Source organism: Gracilinanus agilis, chromosome 4 (genome assembly GCF_016433145.1).
Source record: "Gracilinanus agilis isolate LMUSP501 chromosome 4, AgileGrace, whole genome shotgun sequence".
NCBI lineage: Eukaryota > Metazoa > Chordata > Mammalia > Didelphimorphia > Didelphidae > Gracilinanus > Gracilinanus agilis.
Window position 1 is genome coordinate 245,734,523 of NC_058133.1, and position 16,633 is coordinate 245,751,155.

Sequence of the window (16,633 nt, forward strand, 5' to 3'; positions counted from 1 at the left end):
GTACCTGACTTGCTGTGCCCATTTCCTGAGGTTCTTGAAAGTTCTTCATGTTGCATGACAACATGCCTAAGTCATGCCCCTTTGCATAGGGTCTGACTTTTTTTTTAGATTAAAAAATATCTCAAACTTTATTTAAGAGCAATCAAAATTCTGTTTGGTTTAAAAATGTGTTATCCATTCAATTCCCTTTTCCATGGAATATCTGCATTTGATTATTTATGACAAAATATTTTTTAAAAACCAAATTTTCAAATGCAAAAAACATTTTGCATTAATGGCCATACTTAATAGATTAACTATAGAGAAGGATAATTGCACAAATGATATATCAAATCTCTGAAACCACAGACTTTGGACATTTTAACAAAATCCCTTCCTAAGTGCTTTCCTTACAGATTATATGCCTTTCCATATAACTAAAATTACTGGGGGTCTACAGGACAATATTCTTGAGTCCACCAGATAGGGATGTTTTACCTTGAAAGAGAAACACTAACATCCAACTTCCAGAACAAGTAATTAGGATTTTTCTGTATTGAAAATCAACAGAATAGAAGGAATACTCCCAAGAAATAGTAAGAGATTCATTATATTTATGCTGTTGTCTATTCAGTCTTTCTGCATAGCTACTTGAATTGCTCCTCAATTTCCAAATCAAGTCACCAGTTGTATAGGGTCACATTTAGCAAGAAAACAGATAAGACAGTACATGAGTTTTAAATTCAATAGGATATTTTTATCTTCTGTCTTTTGTATTAGATTTCTTTTGGTACAAATGTTTCAGTTTTATATCAAGCACTTGCTTATCAGCTTTTCCCTATCTCCCCAAATGAATTATCTTCCTTTAAGGTCTTTCATAATGATTTTAGCTTTCTTCACCATTTTCTCATCTCTCCAACTAGAAATATTCAGGGTGTGCACAAGCAACTGAGACTTGGCTTTTAGAAGTAGAAAGAACAGATTCTTCACATTTACATTTCCTAGTACTACTCCAGGATCATCTTGCCTGATTGACATAGTGGCTATTATATTTATCATTCATGTCAATACTAAGTCTGTGCATCTCATTTTTCAATGTTTTCCACTGAATTTTTTTAGCAGTACAAAACAATGAGTTCTGATTTTTTTTTTTGTACTGCAGAATTTCTAATTTCTTTTTCTCATGAATTTGTTTTGCCAACCAGTGGATTCCCATCATTTCCTCATCTTTAGTTTATGATTCACTGTTATTTTCTCTAGCAGCTTGTCTTATTAGTTCATTCTCCTCTAACTCTTTCAATTTTTCCTCAATGTGTGGACAATATAGTCAGCCATATTATAACCTTCCCTTATTTCTGATATTTTATCATACTTTTCAGATTAATTCACTAGATTAAATATTTATGAAGATCCAAAATGTAATAATCTCTCATTTCCAGCTCAAGATCTCATTCCCTTTTATTTTTGAGTACATTAATTTCCATTCGTTTTTTGTATATTATACCCTCAAGATTGAATAGTGGCTTGTCCTTAGCATCTCTTTTGCTTTGCTCTGTACAGCTAAATGCAATTTGTTGAGTACTTCATTAACTTTATTTCCTTTCATTTTGGTTTCAACTTGCTGAGTCAAAAGTCTGTCATAAAAATAATTGTGAATCACTTACCTCTTCTCAGCAATACAGTGATCTAAGACCATCCTCAAGGACTCATGATGAAAAATGCCTTCCTCCTACATAGAAAGAACGGATGGAGTCTGAATGCAGACCAAAAGATGCCATATTTCACTTTATTTCTTATTTGTTTTTTGTTCAAGTTCTCTTCCACAAAATGACCAATGTGGAAAAAATTTTACATTATTGCCCATGTAAAATCTATATCAGGGGACAGCTAGGTGACTTCGTGGATTAAGAGCCAGGCTAGAGATCCCGGGTTCAAACTTAGCCTCAGATACTTCCTATCTCTGTGACCCTGTGCAAGTCATATACCCCTATTGTCTAGCCCTTACTGTCTCCTGCTTTATATCCAATACACATTATTGATTCTAAGATGGAAGGTAAATGTTTACAAAAAAAATCTGTTTCATATTATTTACTATTCCTTGGAGGAGAGAAATGAGGAAGAGAGGGAGAGATTTTGACTTAAAATTTTAAAAAATGTTAAAAATTGTTTTTACATGTAATTAAGGAAAACTGAAATATTAAAAAATTTTAAATAGTCTATCACAAGCCTCTGTTTTAACTGTTTTATTTTAGAGCAACCAAAATTCGGTTTGGTTTAAAAATGTTACCCATTCAACTCTTTCTTCCATGGAATAATTGCATTTGATTATTTATGACAAAATATTTTATACAAACCAAATTTTCATATGGAAAACATTTTGCATTAATGGATTAACTATATAGAAGGAGAATTACACAAATGATATATAACATTTTCTTCAGTTAAGGTGCTTGTTTAGCTTCCAAACCTACAAATATTTCCTAGGCTTCTTTTGGAAGTTCAATTGTTCATATTGCATTTGATTGCTATAACTATAAGAGAGAGACTTATTAGCAAAAAGTGGCTTAATACTTTTTTTTAAATTCTTTTTTTATTTTGAATATTTTCTCCTAGTTACATATTTCATGTTCTTTCCCTTTTCCTCAGTTCCCCCTATCCCCCCTTAGCCAATGCACAATTCCACTGGGTTTTACATGTATCATTGATCAAGACCTAATTCCATATTATTGATAGTTGGACTAGAGTTATCATTTAGTATCTACATCCCCAATAATATTCCCAATAACCCATGTGTTCAAGCAGTTGTTTTTCTTCTGTGTTTCTCCTCTCACAGTTTTTCCTCTGAACATGGTTAGTTTTCTTTCTTATAAGTCCCTCAGCCTTGCTCTCGATTCCTGCATTGTTGCTAGTATAAAAGTCCATTATGTTCAGTTGTACCACAGTGTATCAGTCTCCATGCACAATATTCTCCTGGATCTGCTCCTTTCACTCTGCATCAATTTCTGGAGGTCATTCCAGTTCACATGGAATTCCTCCAGTTTATTATTCCTTTGAGCACAATAGTATTCCATCACCAGCAGATACCACAATTTGTTCAGCCATTCCCCAATCGAAGGGCATTCTCTTATGTTCCAATTTTTTGCCACCACAAAGAGTGCGGCTATAAATATTTATGTACAAGTCTTTTTCCTTATTATCTCTTTGGGGTATAATCCAAGCAGTGCTATGGCTGGATCAAAAGGTAGATAGTCTTTTAAAGCCCTTTGGGCATAGTTCCAAATTGCCATCCAGAATGGTTGGATCAGTTCACAACTCCACCAGTAATGCATTAATGTCCCAATTTTGCCACATCCCCTTCAACATTCTTTTCTCTCCCCTTCATTTTAGCCAATCTGCTAGGTGTGAGGTGATACCTCAGAGTTGTTTTGATTTGCATTTCTCTAATCATTAGAGATTTAGTATACTTTCTCATGTGCTTATTGATAGTTTTGATTTCTTTATCTAAGAATTGCCTATTCATGTCCCTTGCCCATTTATCGATTGGGAGATGGCTTGATTTTTTTGTACAATTGATTTAGCTCCTTGTATATTTGAGTAATTAGACCTCTGTTAGAGTTTTTTGTTATAAAGATTTTTTCCCAATTTGTTGTTTCCCTTCTAATTTTGGTAGCATTGGTTTTGTCTGTACAAAAACTTTTTAGTTTAATGTAGTCAAAATTATTTATTTTACATTTTGTGATTTTTTTCTAACTCTTGCTTGGTTTTTAAAAACTTTCCCTTCCCAAAGATCTGACAAGTATAACTGTTCTGTGCTCACCCAATTTACCTATAGTTTCCTTCTTTATATCCAAGTCATTCACCCATTCTGAGTTTATCTTGGTATAGGGTGTGAGATGATGATCTAGGCCCAATCTCTCCCATATTGCTTTCCAATTTTCTCAGCAGTTTTTGTCAAATAGCGGGTTTTTGTCCCAAAAGCTGGGTTCTTTAGGTTTATTGACAACTGTCTTGCTGAGGTCGCTTACCCGTAGTCTATTCCACTGATCCTCCTTTCTGTCTCTTCACCAGTACCATATTATTTTGATGACTACTGCTTTGTAGTACAGTTTAAGATCTGGTACTGCTAGGCCACTTTCCTTCATATTTTTTTTCATTATTTCCCTTGATATCCTTGCTGTTTTGTTCTTCCAAATGTACTTTGTTATAGTTTTTTTCTAATTCAGTAAAAAAGTTTTTTGGTAGTTTGATAGATATAGCACTAAATAGGTAAATTAATTTGGGTAGGATGGTCATTTTTATGTTAGCTCATTCTACTCATGAGCAATCAATGTTTTTCCAGTTGTTTAGACCTAGCTTTAATTGAGTGGAAATGGTTTTATAGTTGTGTTTGGCTTAATACTTTTAAAGAGTTCCAGACCATGCCTACACTGTTCAGACATATCTATGACATAGCAGAGCAGCATGAAGGTGAGCCAGTGACATTACAGCCTCCATATTAATAATGCTCCTATGTTCCAGAGGGTGATGCAGAATCCCTGGAGTATCAACTACCTGCCAATGAAAATATTTATAATGCATGTGCTCTACACACAACAATTTGGTTACAAAGGCATAAGGCTACATGTCCATGTATGTTTTTGTCACCTTACTAATTAAACCGGATTTTCCAGCAATTGGATACCCACACAGAAGCAGTGTCCAGATATTTGGATCAGTAGTTGGTAGATGGGATAAATGCTGACTCACTTTTTCCAGATATTCAGACTCTATTTCTGTCTTTGATAATCATACACATATAGCCTAGAGCTGCACATCTGAGCTGTATTTTATAAAGTATACTTAGTGTTGGCTATATTCTTCACTAGATTTTTGGCACTATCAGATTGGCCTAAGGCCAATTTGCAATGATCCTTGTCATAAAAAAAATTCATCACATCAATATAAAATAGGTGCATATTGCCCATTTGGAGAATTTGATTAAAACTTGGGTGAGTCTATTAGGATAATTCTGTTGAGTATATTTTAGTTTCTTCATGTAAAATTATCTAATGTGGTGAATTTTATTAATGAATGGCTATTGAAGACTTTAACTGATGTCAGGTCTATAGTCTGTCAAAATGAACAAAATATGAGATGGCTTCGCAGGTCTCTGTTGGAATCACCATGATCTTCTTGAAGTTGTGCAGTGCTGTTTTTGTAGTCAGCTTGCAACCTGAGGAGCCTGAAGTGCAGCTTTTACCACTTCCATGTCTCCCCTCACTCCATTCCTCTGCTTCCTCCCTGTTTACTTACATATATGGGGGCTGAGACAGTACTCTGGGATATGACACCCTATCTTCCACTGTGACTGAATCTAGTCATGTAGAATGAAGCACACTATCCTCTGTGATACCAATCTTGTCCAATAAATTGACTTTTCCCGAGTACCAAAATGCCTAGTTAAGAGTCCTGATAGATAATGCATGGTAGACATGTTTTTAATCCCTCAGTTTAGGATAGAAAGCTAGGCAAATATAAGTCTTCATAGGGAAGTCCTCTAAAGATTTGATGCATATATGGGTTATGAGAGAATTCAGGACCCTTCTTGACATTGGAAAGCATGTTGTTAAAAAGAGAAAAATAAGATTAATTTGTGGAAATTCAAAGAAAAACCTCTCTGTACTACTAAGGACTCTACTACTAAGAACTACTAAGTACTACTAAGATTTACTTATAAAGAAGCTTATAGAGTTTACTATAACTGATTGGCTACCAAGGTTGGATTTGGGGTGATAGTAGTGGCAAAGACTTCTAAATTTATTAGCTACAGGGGAAAGAACACTGGACAGAGCTGTCACCTAGCTACTTGATGATGTTGACAAGTCATATAACATCTCTCAACCTAGATTTCCTTTCTGAAAAAAATAAGGATAAAAATAATTATTTAAATAATCTCATCTCAAAAGGTTCTTATAAAGTATATGTCAATGTGTAAATGTAAATCATTATTATTGTGATTAATAAAAATAAAAATTCATATTCATTCATTTTTCTTGTTCCTTGAATGTGGGGAAAGGGATCAAGCAGAACTTATTGGTTGTAAACTAGTCATGGAAACCCTTCTCTGGATGTTGTGAGTTTGAGAGAGTTTGTACTTGATTCTAATTATAACAAATAAAAAAAATCAGGCCCAGAATGTGAAGTGACTTCCTAGCTACTATGTGGATGATAGAACTAGATGAAGGTGTGTGTGTAGGATAGGGGAAGAGGTATGACAACTATGGAAATGAGGCAATTGAAAAAGTAAAAAGGAGTATGAAGTGATTTGGTGATGATAACAACAATAACACATTTTTAGTGCTGTTTTAGTTTAAAGCATCCATAGTGCTTCAATATTTATAAAATTTGCTAAAAAAAAAAAGAGAAACCTTTAGGATAAGTGTAGATATCATAGAATCCCTTCAAGATACATCTTAGGCACAATTCAGGACTTGAGAGCTTCCTCAAATTCTATCATTGTTTATACTCTTTTTCTTCCTGAATTATCTTTTAACTGTATAGAATAGCATCCCCTTACAGAACGTAAGTCCTTAAAGGCAGGAACTATTTGCTTTCTGTTTTTGTAACTGCAGTACCTAATGTAGTTCTTTGTACACAGCAGGATCTTAATAAATGTTAGTAGTCTTGAATAAAATTGAATTGGATAAAATGTTCCATTTTGGAACATTTGGTAAATAGCTGAGTCATAGTTCAATTAGAATTGGTTTGATTTGAAATAGTGTTTTTCCATTATACCACCTTGAAGTTCCATCTTTATGCATTTACTTTCATGCTCCTTCAGGTCCTTATCCTGGGATTTTTGTATTTGTGCTATTCCTAACAAAAATGCAGATTTAAATCCATTTGGAAAGATATTCTTTAAAAGTTGCTATGGTGGAATTGCTGTCCTGCTATCCAAGAAGGTCAACTGGAAGCTGGATAGCAGTAGGACTAGAGTTAGGCTCATGGCCTGCTGGACCTCCTAGAGTAGACTGGTATCCAGAGGGAGGGAGATGAAGAGGGACATCTATTCCTTCACTGTCTCCACTAGAACTTAAACTTGCATGGATTCTTCAGAGGCTTTTAGAGGAAAAGGACGTAAAAGAAAAAGTTAATTTCAAGATGAGTTGAGGCGCATCTTTCCCTTATGGCCATAGCCCATCCTCCCTCTGTCCCTCTCTCCCTTAATTGCCCTTTACAATTCTCAGACATCTCTCCATCCTCTCACTACTTCTAACATGGATGCTTTAATGGAACTGGTGTCTGGACTGTTTCCTCTTCCTCTCACTTTGGCTTGGGTCATGAGATACAAGGGTCAAGGTCTAAAGTTTTAGCAATTTTAGCAAAATAAATATATTTCACACATAGTAAGGTGCACTCTCTGTGTGTGGAAAGATGCTAGACATTCAGCCAGAAACCCAAAGTTGTAAATTAACTTCTTATGATGATTTTCATAGGGATTTTTGTTGGTTCTTTTTTTTTTAACAAATGGACCAATAAAATAATGTATCCCTGCCTATTCAACCTTTTCTGGTTGAAGGATTAGTCAATCTGGGGACACTAAAGTAGTCCCCAGCAACATGAGGGATAGGAAGCCCCAACTTTGAGCCAAAGGGATTATGTCTTTACAGTCTCACTGGAAAACCAGCTTTCATGGATTTTGCAAAGATTCTTAGAAGACTCCAGGGACATGGCTGTTGCCAACTTGTATGGTGTGACTTCTATTTTAAAATCAAAGGACTCTGGGGACAGATAGGTGGTTTAATAGATAGAGATCCAGACCTGGAGATGGTAAGTCCTGGATTCATTCTGGCTTCAGATACCTCCTAGCTGGATGACTTTGGGCAAGTCGCTTAACTCCAATTGCCTAGTCCTTACCATTCTTCTGTCTCAGAGCCAATACTGATTCTGAGACAGAATGTAAGAGCTAAAAAAAGTCAAAGGACTCAATTTTATTTCACATTTTTTCGCTAATTGGAACCAGAACTGGCTTGTGGCATCTAGGATATGAGGAAAGGAGCAAGTCTTCCTTGTCTCCTTGGCCCTATAGAGTACAGAATGGAGATTATGATCTGGTACCTTCCTTACTTTTCTGTTCTTACTATATATAGCCTTGTCATCCCCATGATGTTTACTTCAAATGGGAAACTGTTGAATAGTTGTTCCCTACTTCTTCTTCTCCATATTTTCCCATTTCTTTCTCCTTCCCCAGATAAGCACTGTTAGGGCATTGATGGAGGGAGATTTGATACCTAAGCCATTGGTAAGAGCCTGAGCACCAGAATTCAGAGGTTATGGCCCTAGATATTTAGTAATAAGGGTATTTAAACATTGCAATAAGAAAATTAAAAATTCAGGGAAAAATACAATTTTTTAAAATAAAAAAAATGTTTTAAAAATCAAAATTATATATATAGCTTAGATTTAGTGAAAGGTCTTTTACACAAAAATCAGATCCATTTCCTGCATGAAAAACAATAAAACCTTGACCTTCATATAAATCTAGGGTATTGTTTGTTTCTTTGTATCTGTAATTAGTTATTCCAATTGATGTTCAGAAATTATACAAATAAATTAATTTACAAGAGGTTCAAATTAACTTTCATTGAAACATCACTTGGAGTGTGTACAGTTTTTTAAGTAAACAGTGGAACATATTGGCTTGCTATATACAGTCAAATTGCTGGGGTTTCAATTATTATATCACTTTGCTTTGAATATAGCAAAAGGAGGGAAGGGATTATAACATTGTTTGAATTGAAGTAAGAGTCAGGGATTGTTTATCAGTGATATATTTCTTTTGAATGGTGAATCCAATTCAATGATCTATAAATGAATAATATCAGTTGCAAATCCAATGACTTTTCGTAACATGGAAATGGCAGGGTGGAATTCCTGCAAGATACAGTGTCAAGCTTCACCCAGAATTCCAGGGCCCCCCCAGATAACTCTGGGTGAGGGGCAGTTTAAGGCAGTTAGGGACAGTTGGTTCCTGGGGGTTGAGGTGTGCAGATGACTCTGCTTGCTGTTCCCAGTGTTTGATTGCTGTGGAGGCCATTTGTGGCAAAAGCTATTTTGGTTCTGCTCAGCAGTTTGCCTGTGTAGATGAATTAGACCTTTCCTGCAATAGCATTTTGTTACCATTTAGTTATTTCAGATATTAGAAGTGATAATTATAGGCTTTGAGGGCAAACTAGTTATAAAGTCTGCCATTCCCTCCCGAGGTTGGGAGGGGCTGTTTCTATTGTGTGAATAGAATTAGCTTAAACCCATTCATGGTCAAAACTCTACTATCAGAGATGATGTCATCCCCACCTCCCTTAGTGAGGAGGGGAGATGAGTTACCCACACATGACAATAGGTAACAAATCAAGAACAAGGGACAGCCCTTTGGGCAGTCCAAATCAGTGTAGAGGCTGCCATTTGTCCACTTGAATTAGAGGTGGACCGACAGAAAGTGATGAGAGACACTATCTCTTCAAGTATGTTGGTTACTTCCTGTTGGGGCAGTTCCCGCTTTGAACTTGGTGCTGAAGGATCTCGGCTGAGACCTCAGGCTGCTTCCACTCTGAATTGCCATGTGGGTAAGTTAGGCTGACTTCCTTGGCCTACCTTGGTGTTTTCCAAACTCTACCTTAAGTAGGCTCTTGCCTCTCTGATTGCTAAGGCCTTGTGGCATGTAATTTAGTTTAATTAGCCTTTTAACCCTCTCTCTCTCCTTGTCCAGGCCTCTGCAGGTCCAGACCAAGCTCTCCCTCTCTCTATTTCCCTACCTTCTACCCTTTCTAATTGTAAATAAACTACCTTAAACCTGATCCTGACTTGGGTCTATTTTAATTATGGAATCAATCTGAATTATTGATTCCTGGTGGCCACACCATATATATATATATATATATATATAAAACACCAAAAATCTCCCTCTTACACTACCTAACAGTTCAGGGCTTCCCAGATCTTATCCAAATCCTTGAACCCCCTTTCTTTCCTTTCCCTTCCTCTTTTATCAGTAAAACTTCATCTTTGAGATAGCTGTGCCTTGGCTATTATTTTGGGAATACTTACAACCTCCATAAAGCTTGGTTCCTTTCAGTTGCCTGCCCAAGAAGTCAGATCCTTGTTCCGTCCCTGATAGCTGCTAGACATCAAGCTTCTTTTATCTTTCCTAGTCAAACCTGTGGGGAAATCAGTTGAGAAAGTAAACATCTTAAGGAGAAAGCTTTGCCTAGCCTTCCTAGAAATTATCTGATCAACCTCCATTTCCAACTGATTTCTAACTGCTTTTTGGGAGAGGGAAAAGGAGCACTGAGCCAGTTTATGCCCCTCCATTCTCACTCAAGCCTGTGTGTGTGGGAGGAGTGAATCCTGCAGGTTTCTGGTTTCTGGCCAATACTTCAGCTTCCCAAATATCTCCGTTAAGATAAACATAACAATTTTGGCCAGCCAGCCTAAGATTTTTATTTCAGAATGTGAATGGGAAAATGATTAGTATGGCCAGCTTCATCAACAAGGCCATTGTTACACTGGGGTGCTCTAGTTTGCTAATATATGGGATTTGGCAGGCTTGTGCTACCTTTTGGCTGATAACTGTTCCCCAATTCTTCAAACAAATGATTGAAATATATGATACTTACATGTGGTTAACTATATCAGTGGGTGATGCTTTGGCATATGTGCCATTGGGGATAGCTATGGCTGTGACATTTTATGGGGCACTGATAATATTGAGGAAAGTTCTGGCATTTACCTTTGGAAGAACAGAAATAACAAACCCAGTTTTGGAGCAATTAGTGAAGCAAATGAAAACCCTCATTGAGATAAACAAGCAAATCAGGGAAGGAAAGGATCTAGATGCAAAGACAATCATGCAGCTAGAGATTATTGAAAGTGCAGTCACACCAAAAAAGGGGGGTGATATTACACAACAGGCTACAGATAAGAACACTGAAGAACAACAGGTTGCAGGGGCTGAAGCAGCTCCATGTAACTATCCTTCCCATTACCGTTAGGACAGTGGTACAACCTGACTCGGGCATTATATACTTTAAGGGCTACAAATCTTTCGCAGGGGGTGATTTGGAGATCTTAAAAAGGAGGTTTCCTCAGTTCTACACAAACCCACATAAGTCTATAAAAGAATATAAACGGGCTGTGAGATTTTACAACCCAACATTTGAGGATGTGGAATTGCTCTTTTCAGAATTATACACTCCTAGTAAGAAGGCAAAATTTATAGCTGAGACAAGAAGCAACCCCAATCTTGCCTTGTGGCCCTGAGCAACACCAGGACTTTGATCTCTCCTCACATGCAAACATGGCTTATCTCAAAAGGTGTAGAGAGGATTAGCAGAATCTATGAGGCTCCATGCAAGATGACCAAATGCATGGGGCCCTTTGAGAAATTAAGGCAGAGGGAAGAAGAACACCCAAGCCTTTACCTGGACAGGCTCTTAGAGGCAGGTGAAACTATCCTAGGTTTCAGGGACATGACAACTGAGGATAACATCCAGCATGTCAGGAGGCAGTTTGTAAAAGGTTGTCTAAACCACATCCAGGCTTATTTCAAATTACATTGCCCATGATGGGAGACAATGCCCATTGAAGAACTAAGAAAGACTGCTGCATACCTCCATGAGTCTAGGGATAGTGAGCCTAAGCAATCAAAGGCCTCAGAAAAGGATAGGGAGATTGCAGAGCTGAAGAGACAACTAAAGAAAGCTCAAAAGGCTAAGGAGATTGAGGAAATTAAGAACATGGCTCTTATGTCCAGCAATCAGAGGAGCCAGAGCAGGCCTAGGCAATCCTTCAGCAATAATAGCATCTCTATCAAGAGTTGTTTCTTGTGCTCAAAATTTGGGCATATTGTTTGTAACCGTAGGTTTAAATCTTAGATAAATTTTGGGAATAGAAACAATAACAATAATAAAAACAACAGGTGAAACACCTACTATAATTCTAGATATAACGACAACAACAACAACGATAACAACAATAATAACAGGAATAACACCAGATATAGTGACAAAGTAAAGGCCAGATGTTGTGAACATGATGGTGCCAAATTCAGTAATTCCCCTAGTTTATAAAAAATGGAGGAATATGTGTCTCAAGGAGAAAGACCATGTACCAAATTGTGAATCGAGGAAGCAGCCTTAGTTGTTGCAAGAACAGATAAGGGCAGTGACAATGATGTGGCAGAGGAAAGTGGGAAGGACAAAATGAGTGCAGAAGAAATTATGAATTATGGGTTGGTGGATGTAACACAAAGTTACAAAGAAATGATTAAGGAGGAGTTGCAAATAGAGGAGGATATAATAGAAATAAAGGAAAGAATTTATAGGCAGGGAAACAGTGATGTGGGGAATAATGAAGGGGAACCAGGTACATCTACATAAGTTCTTTTTTTTAAATTTTAAGTATTTATTAATATTCATTTTAACCTGTTTACATGCTTCATGCCCCTACTTTCCCCTTCACCCCCTGCTATTCCTCCACCCATGGCTGATGTACATGTGTCCTTGTTTAGGGCCTATTTCCAAATTGTTGATAGTTGCATTGGTGTGGTCGTTTCGAGTCTATATCCCAAATCAAGTCCGCCTCAGTCCATGCATTCAAGCAATTGTTTATCTTCTATGTTTCCTCTCCTGCAGTTCTTCCTCTGAATGTGGGTAGCATTCTTTACCATAAATCCCTCAGAGCTGTCCTGTGTCATTGCATTGCTGCTGGTATGGAAGTGCCTTACATTCAATTTTACCATAGTATATCCATCTCTGTGTACAGTGTTCTTCTGGCTCTGCTCCTTTTGCTCTGCATCAGTTCCTGGAGGTCTTTCCAGTTCACCTGGAACTCCTCCAGTTTATTATTCCTTTTAGCACAATAGTATTCCATCACCAGCATATACCACACTTTGTTCAGCCATTCCCCAATTGAAGGATATTCTCTCCTTTTCCAGTTCTTTGCCACTACAAAAAGCTCAGCTATAAATATTTTCATACAAGTCTGTTTGTCTATGATCTCTTTGGGGTACAAACCCAGCAATGGTAAGACTGGATCAAAGGGCAGGCATTCTTTTATAGCCCTTTGAGCATAGTTCCAAATTGCCAGCCAGAATGGTTGGATCAGTTCACAACTCCACCAGCAATGCATTGATGTCCCAATTTTGCTACATCACCTCCAGCATTCATTGCTCTCCCCTTCTTTCATTTTAGCCAATCTGCTAGGTGTGAGGTGATACCTCAGAGTTGTTTTGATTTGCATTTCTCTAATTATTAGAGATTTAGAACACTGTCTCATGTGCTTATTGATACTTTTGATTTCTTTACCTGAAAATTGCCTATTCATGTCTCTTGCCCATTTTTCAAATGGGGAATGGCTTGATTTTTTTGTACAATTGATTTAGCTCCTTGTATATTTGAGTAATTAGACCCCTGTCAGAGTTTTTTGATATAAAAATTTTTTCCAAATTTGTTGTTTCCCTTCTTATCTTGGCTACATTGTTTTTGTTTGTACAAAAGCTTTTTAGCTTAATATAATCAAAACCATTTAATTTGCATTTTGTAATTTTCTCTAACTCTTGCTTAGTTTTAAAATCTTTTCTTTCCCAGAGATCTGACAGGTATACTATTTTGTGTTCACTTAACTTATTTATAGTTTCCCTCTTTATATTCAAGTCATTCACCCATTCTGAATTTATCTTGGTGTAGGGTGTGAGATGTTGATCTAAACCTAATCTCTCCCATATTGTTTTCCAAATTTCCCAGTAGTTTTTGTCAAATAGTGGATTCATGTCCCAAAAGTTGGGCTCTTTTGGTTTATCATACACTGTCTTGCTGATGTCATTAACCCCCAGTCTATTCCACTGATCTTCCCTTCTATCTCTTAGCCGGTACCATATTGTTTTGATGACTGCTGCTTTATAGTATAGTTTAATATCTGGTACTGCTAGGCCCCCTTCCTTCACATTTTTTTTTCATTATTTCCCTTGATATTCTTGACCTTTTGTTATTCCATTTCTCTAACCAAATCTTTTCCATCTTTCTCGTCATCTCAGTTTTGAACTTTTCAAGAGCTTGTGACGAGTTTTCATTTTTATTTTGGGAGGGTCCGGATGCTTGTTTGTTCTCCCCCTCTATTTGCTCGGTTGTCTGGATTTTCTCTGTGTAAAAGTTGTCAAGTGTTAAAGATTTCTTTTTCTTGTTAATCTTTCTTGTCTGAGCTTCCTGATTCTGGGTAGCCATTGTTATCCCAGCAGCTTCTCAGCTTTATCCTCATGTTCAGGGTCTGTCTGCAGTCTTTTGGGTCCTGAGGTCTGAGTTCTGGTTTTTCTCAAGGTCAAGCCCCCTGGTGGACCCCCTTGCTTGGTCCTCTGCTGGAGGTTCCTTTACAAGTCTCAGGGCACTGCTTCCACAGTTGTATACCCGTCTGTGCTGGTTCCCCACTCAGGGTTTCAGAGCCTTCTCTCACGCTCACACGCGCGCCTATGTCTGCCTCCACCCGCGCCTCTGCCTGCGCCCGTACTCTGTGCCCGTGCTCAGAGTCCATGCGCGTTCTTTAGCTTTTTGGGGTCCTAAATCTTGCTGCTTTCAGGAACAGGCCCTGGAGCTGCCAATGACTCAATGGGTGCCCCAAACTTGCTCTATTTCTTTTTGGCTGGCTTTGGCGTTATAGGTGGTGTGTGTGGAGGGGGTGGGGGGGTGATTGCTCAGCACGCGATTTAGTGAGAGCTGTTTCACCCTTTATAGCATGGAAATGTCCCGATTCCACGTACCTTCCACACTGCGCCCTGTTGTGGTGTCCCTCCATTCGACTGGGTTTGTTTTTATGTCTCCTTGAGGAGTCTTATATGTTTTGGTCAGGAGAGGTTAAGAGCTGCTTTTTACTCTGCCACCATCTTAACCCGGAAGCCTCTTTTGTTATTCCAAATGAATTTTGTTATAGTTTTTCCTAATTCAGTAAAGAAGTTTTTTGGTAATTTGATAGGTATGGCGCTAAATAGGTAAATTAATTTGGGTAAAATGTTCATTTTTATTATGTTAGCTCATCCTACCCATGAACAATTAATGGCTTTCCAATTGTTCAGATCCAGTTTTATTTGTTTGGAAAGTGTTTTGTAGTTGTTTTCGTATAATTGCTGTGTTTGTTTTGATAGATACATTCCCAAGTATTTTATATTGTCTACGGTGATTTTAAATGGTGTTTCTCTTTCTACCTCTTGCTGCTCTAATGTGTTGGAAATGTATAGAAATGCTGATGATTTATGTGCATTTATTATGTATCCTGGAACTTTGCTAAAGTTGTTGATTATTTCTACCAGCTTCTTAGTTGATTCTCTAGGACTTTTTAAGTATACCATCATATCATCTGCAAAGAGTGATAGCTTAGTCTCCTCCTTACCTATTTTGATACCTTCAATTTCTTTTTCTTCTCTAATTGCTATTGCTAGTGTTTCTAGTACTATGTTGAATAATAGAGGTGATAGTGGGCATCCTTGTTTCACTCCTGATCTTATTGGGAAGGCTTCTAATTTATCCCCATTGCATATGATGCTTGTTGATGGTTTTAGGTATATACTGTATATTATTTTTAGGAAAGGTCCTTCTATTCCTATACTTTTCAATGTTTTCAATAGGAATGGATGCTGTATTTTGTCAAAGGCTTTTTCAGCATCTATTGAGATATTCATGTGATTTTTGTTTGTTAGACTGTTGATATGGTCAATTATTTGGATGGTTTTCCTAATGTTGAACCATCCTTGCATTCCTGGTATAAATCCCACCTGATCATGGTGGATGATCTTCTTAATTACTTGCTGGAGTCTCTTTGCTAATATTCTATTTAAGATTTTTGCATCTATGTTCATTAGGGAGATTGGTTTATAGTTTTCTTTCTCTGTTTTTGGTCTACCTGGCTTTGGGAACAGTACCATATTTGTGTCATAAAAGGAATTTGGTAGGACTCCTTCTTTGCTTATCATATCAAATAATTTGTATAGTATTGGGATTAGTTGCTCTTTGAATGTCTGATAGAATTCACTTGTGAATCCATCAGGTCCTGGTGATTTTTTCTTAGGGAGTTCTTTGATGGCTTGTTCAATTTCTATTTCTGATATGGGATTATTTAGGTATTCTATTTCTTCTGCTGTTAATCTAGGCAATTTATATTTTTGTAAATATTCATCCATATCTCCTAAATTGTTATATTTGTTGCCATATAATTGGGCGAAATAGTTCTTAATGATTGCCTTAATTTCCCCTTCCTTAGAGGTGACGTCTCCCTTTTCATCTTTAATACTGTCAATTTGGTTTTCTTCTTTCCTTTTTCTTATTAGATTGACCAGTACTTTGTCTATTTTATCTGTTTTTCCAAAATACCAGCTTCTAGTCTTATTTATTCATTCAATAGTTCTTTTACTTCTGATTTTATTAATTTCTCCCTTAATTTTTAGTATTTCTAAATTAGTTTTCATCTGAGGGTTTTTAATTTGCTCGCTTTCTAATTTTTTGAGTTGCATACCCAATTCATTAATCTCTGCCCTCCTTAATTTGTTAATATATGCACTCAAGGATATAAATTTCCCCCTGAGTACTGCCTTGGCTGCATCCCACAGAGTTTGGTAGGATGTCTCATCATTGTCATT

General features: G+C 37.0%; 1 pseudogene; it reads right to left on the reverse strand.

The window, feature by feature from the left end:
• Positions 1–736: 736 nt before the first annotated feature.
• Positions 737–14,538, reverse strand: LOC123246279 (annotated as a pseudogene).
• Between the last annotated feature and the right edge of the window lie 2,095 nt (positions 14,539–16,633).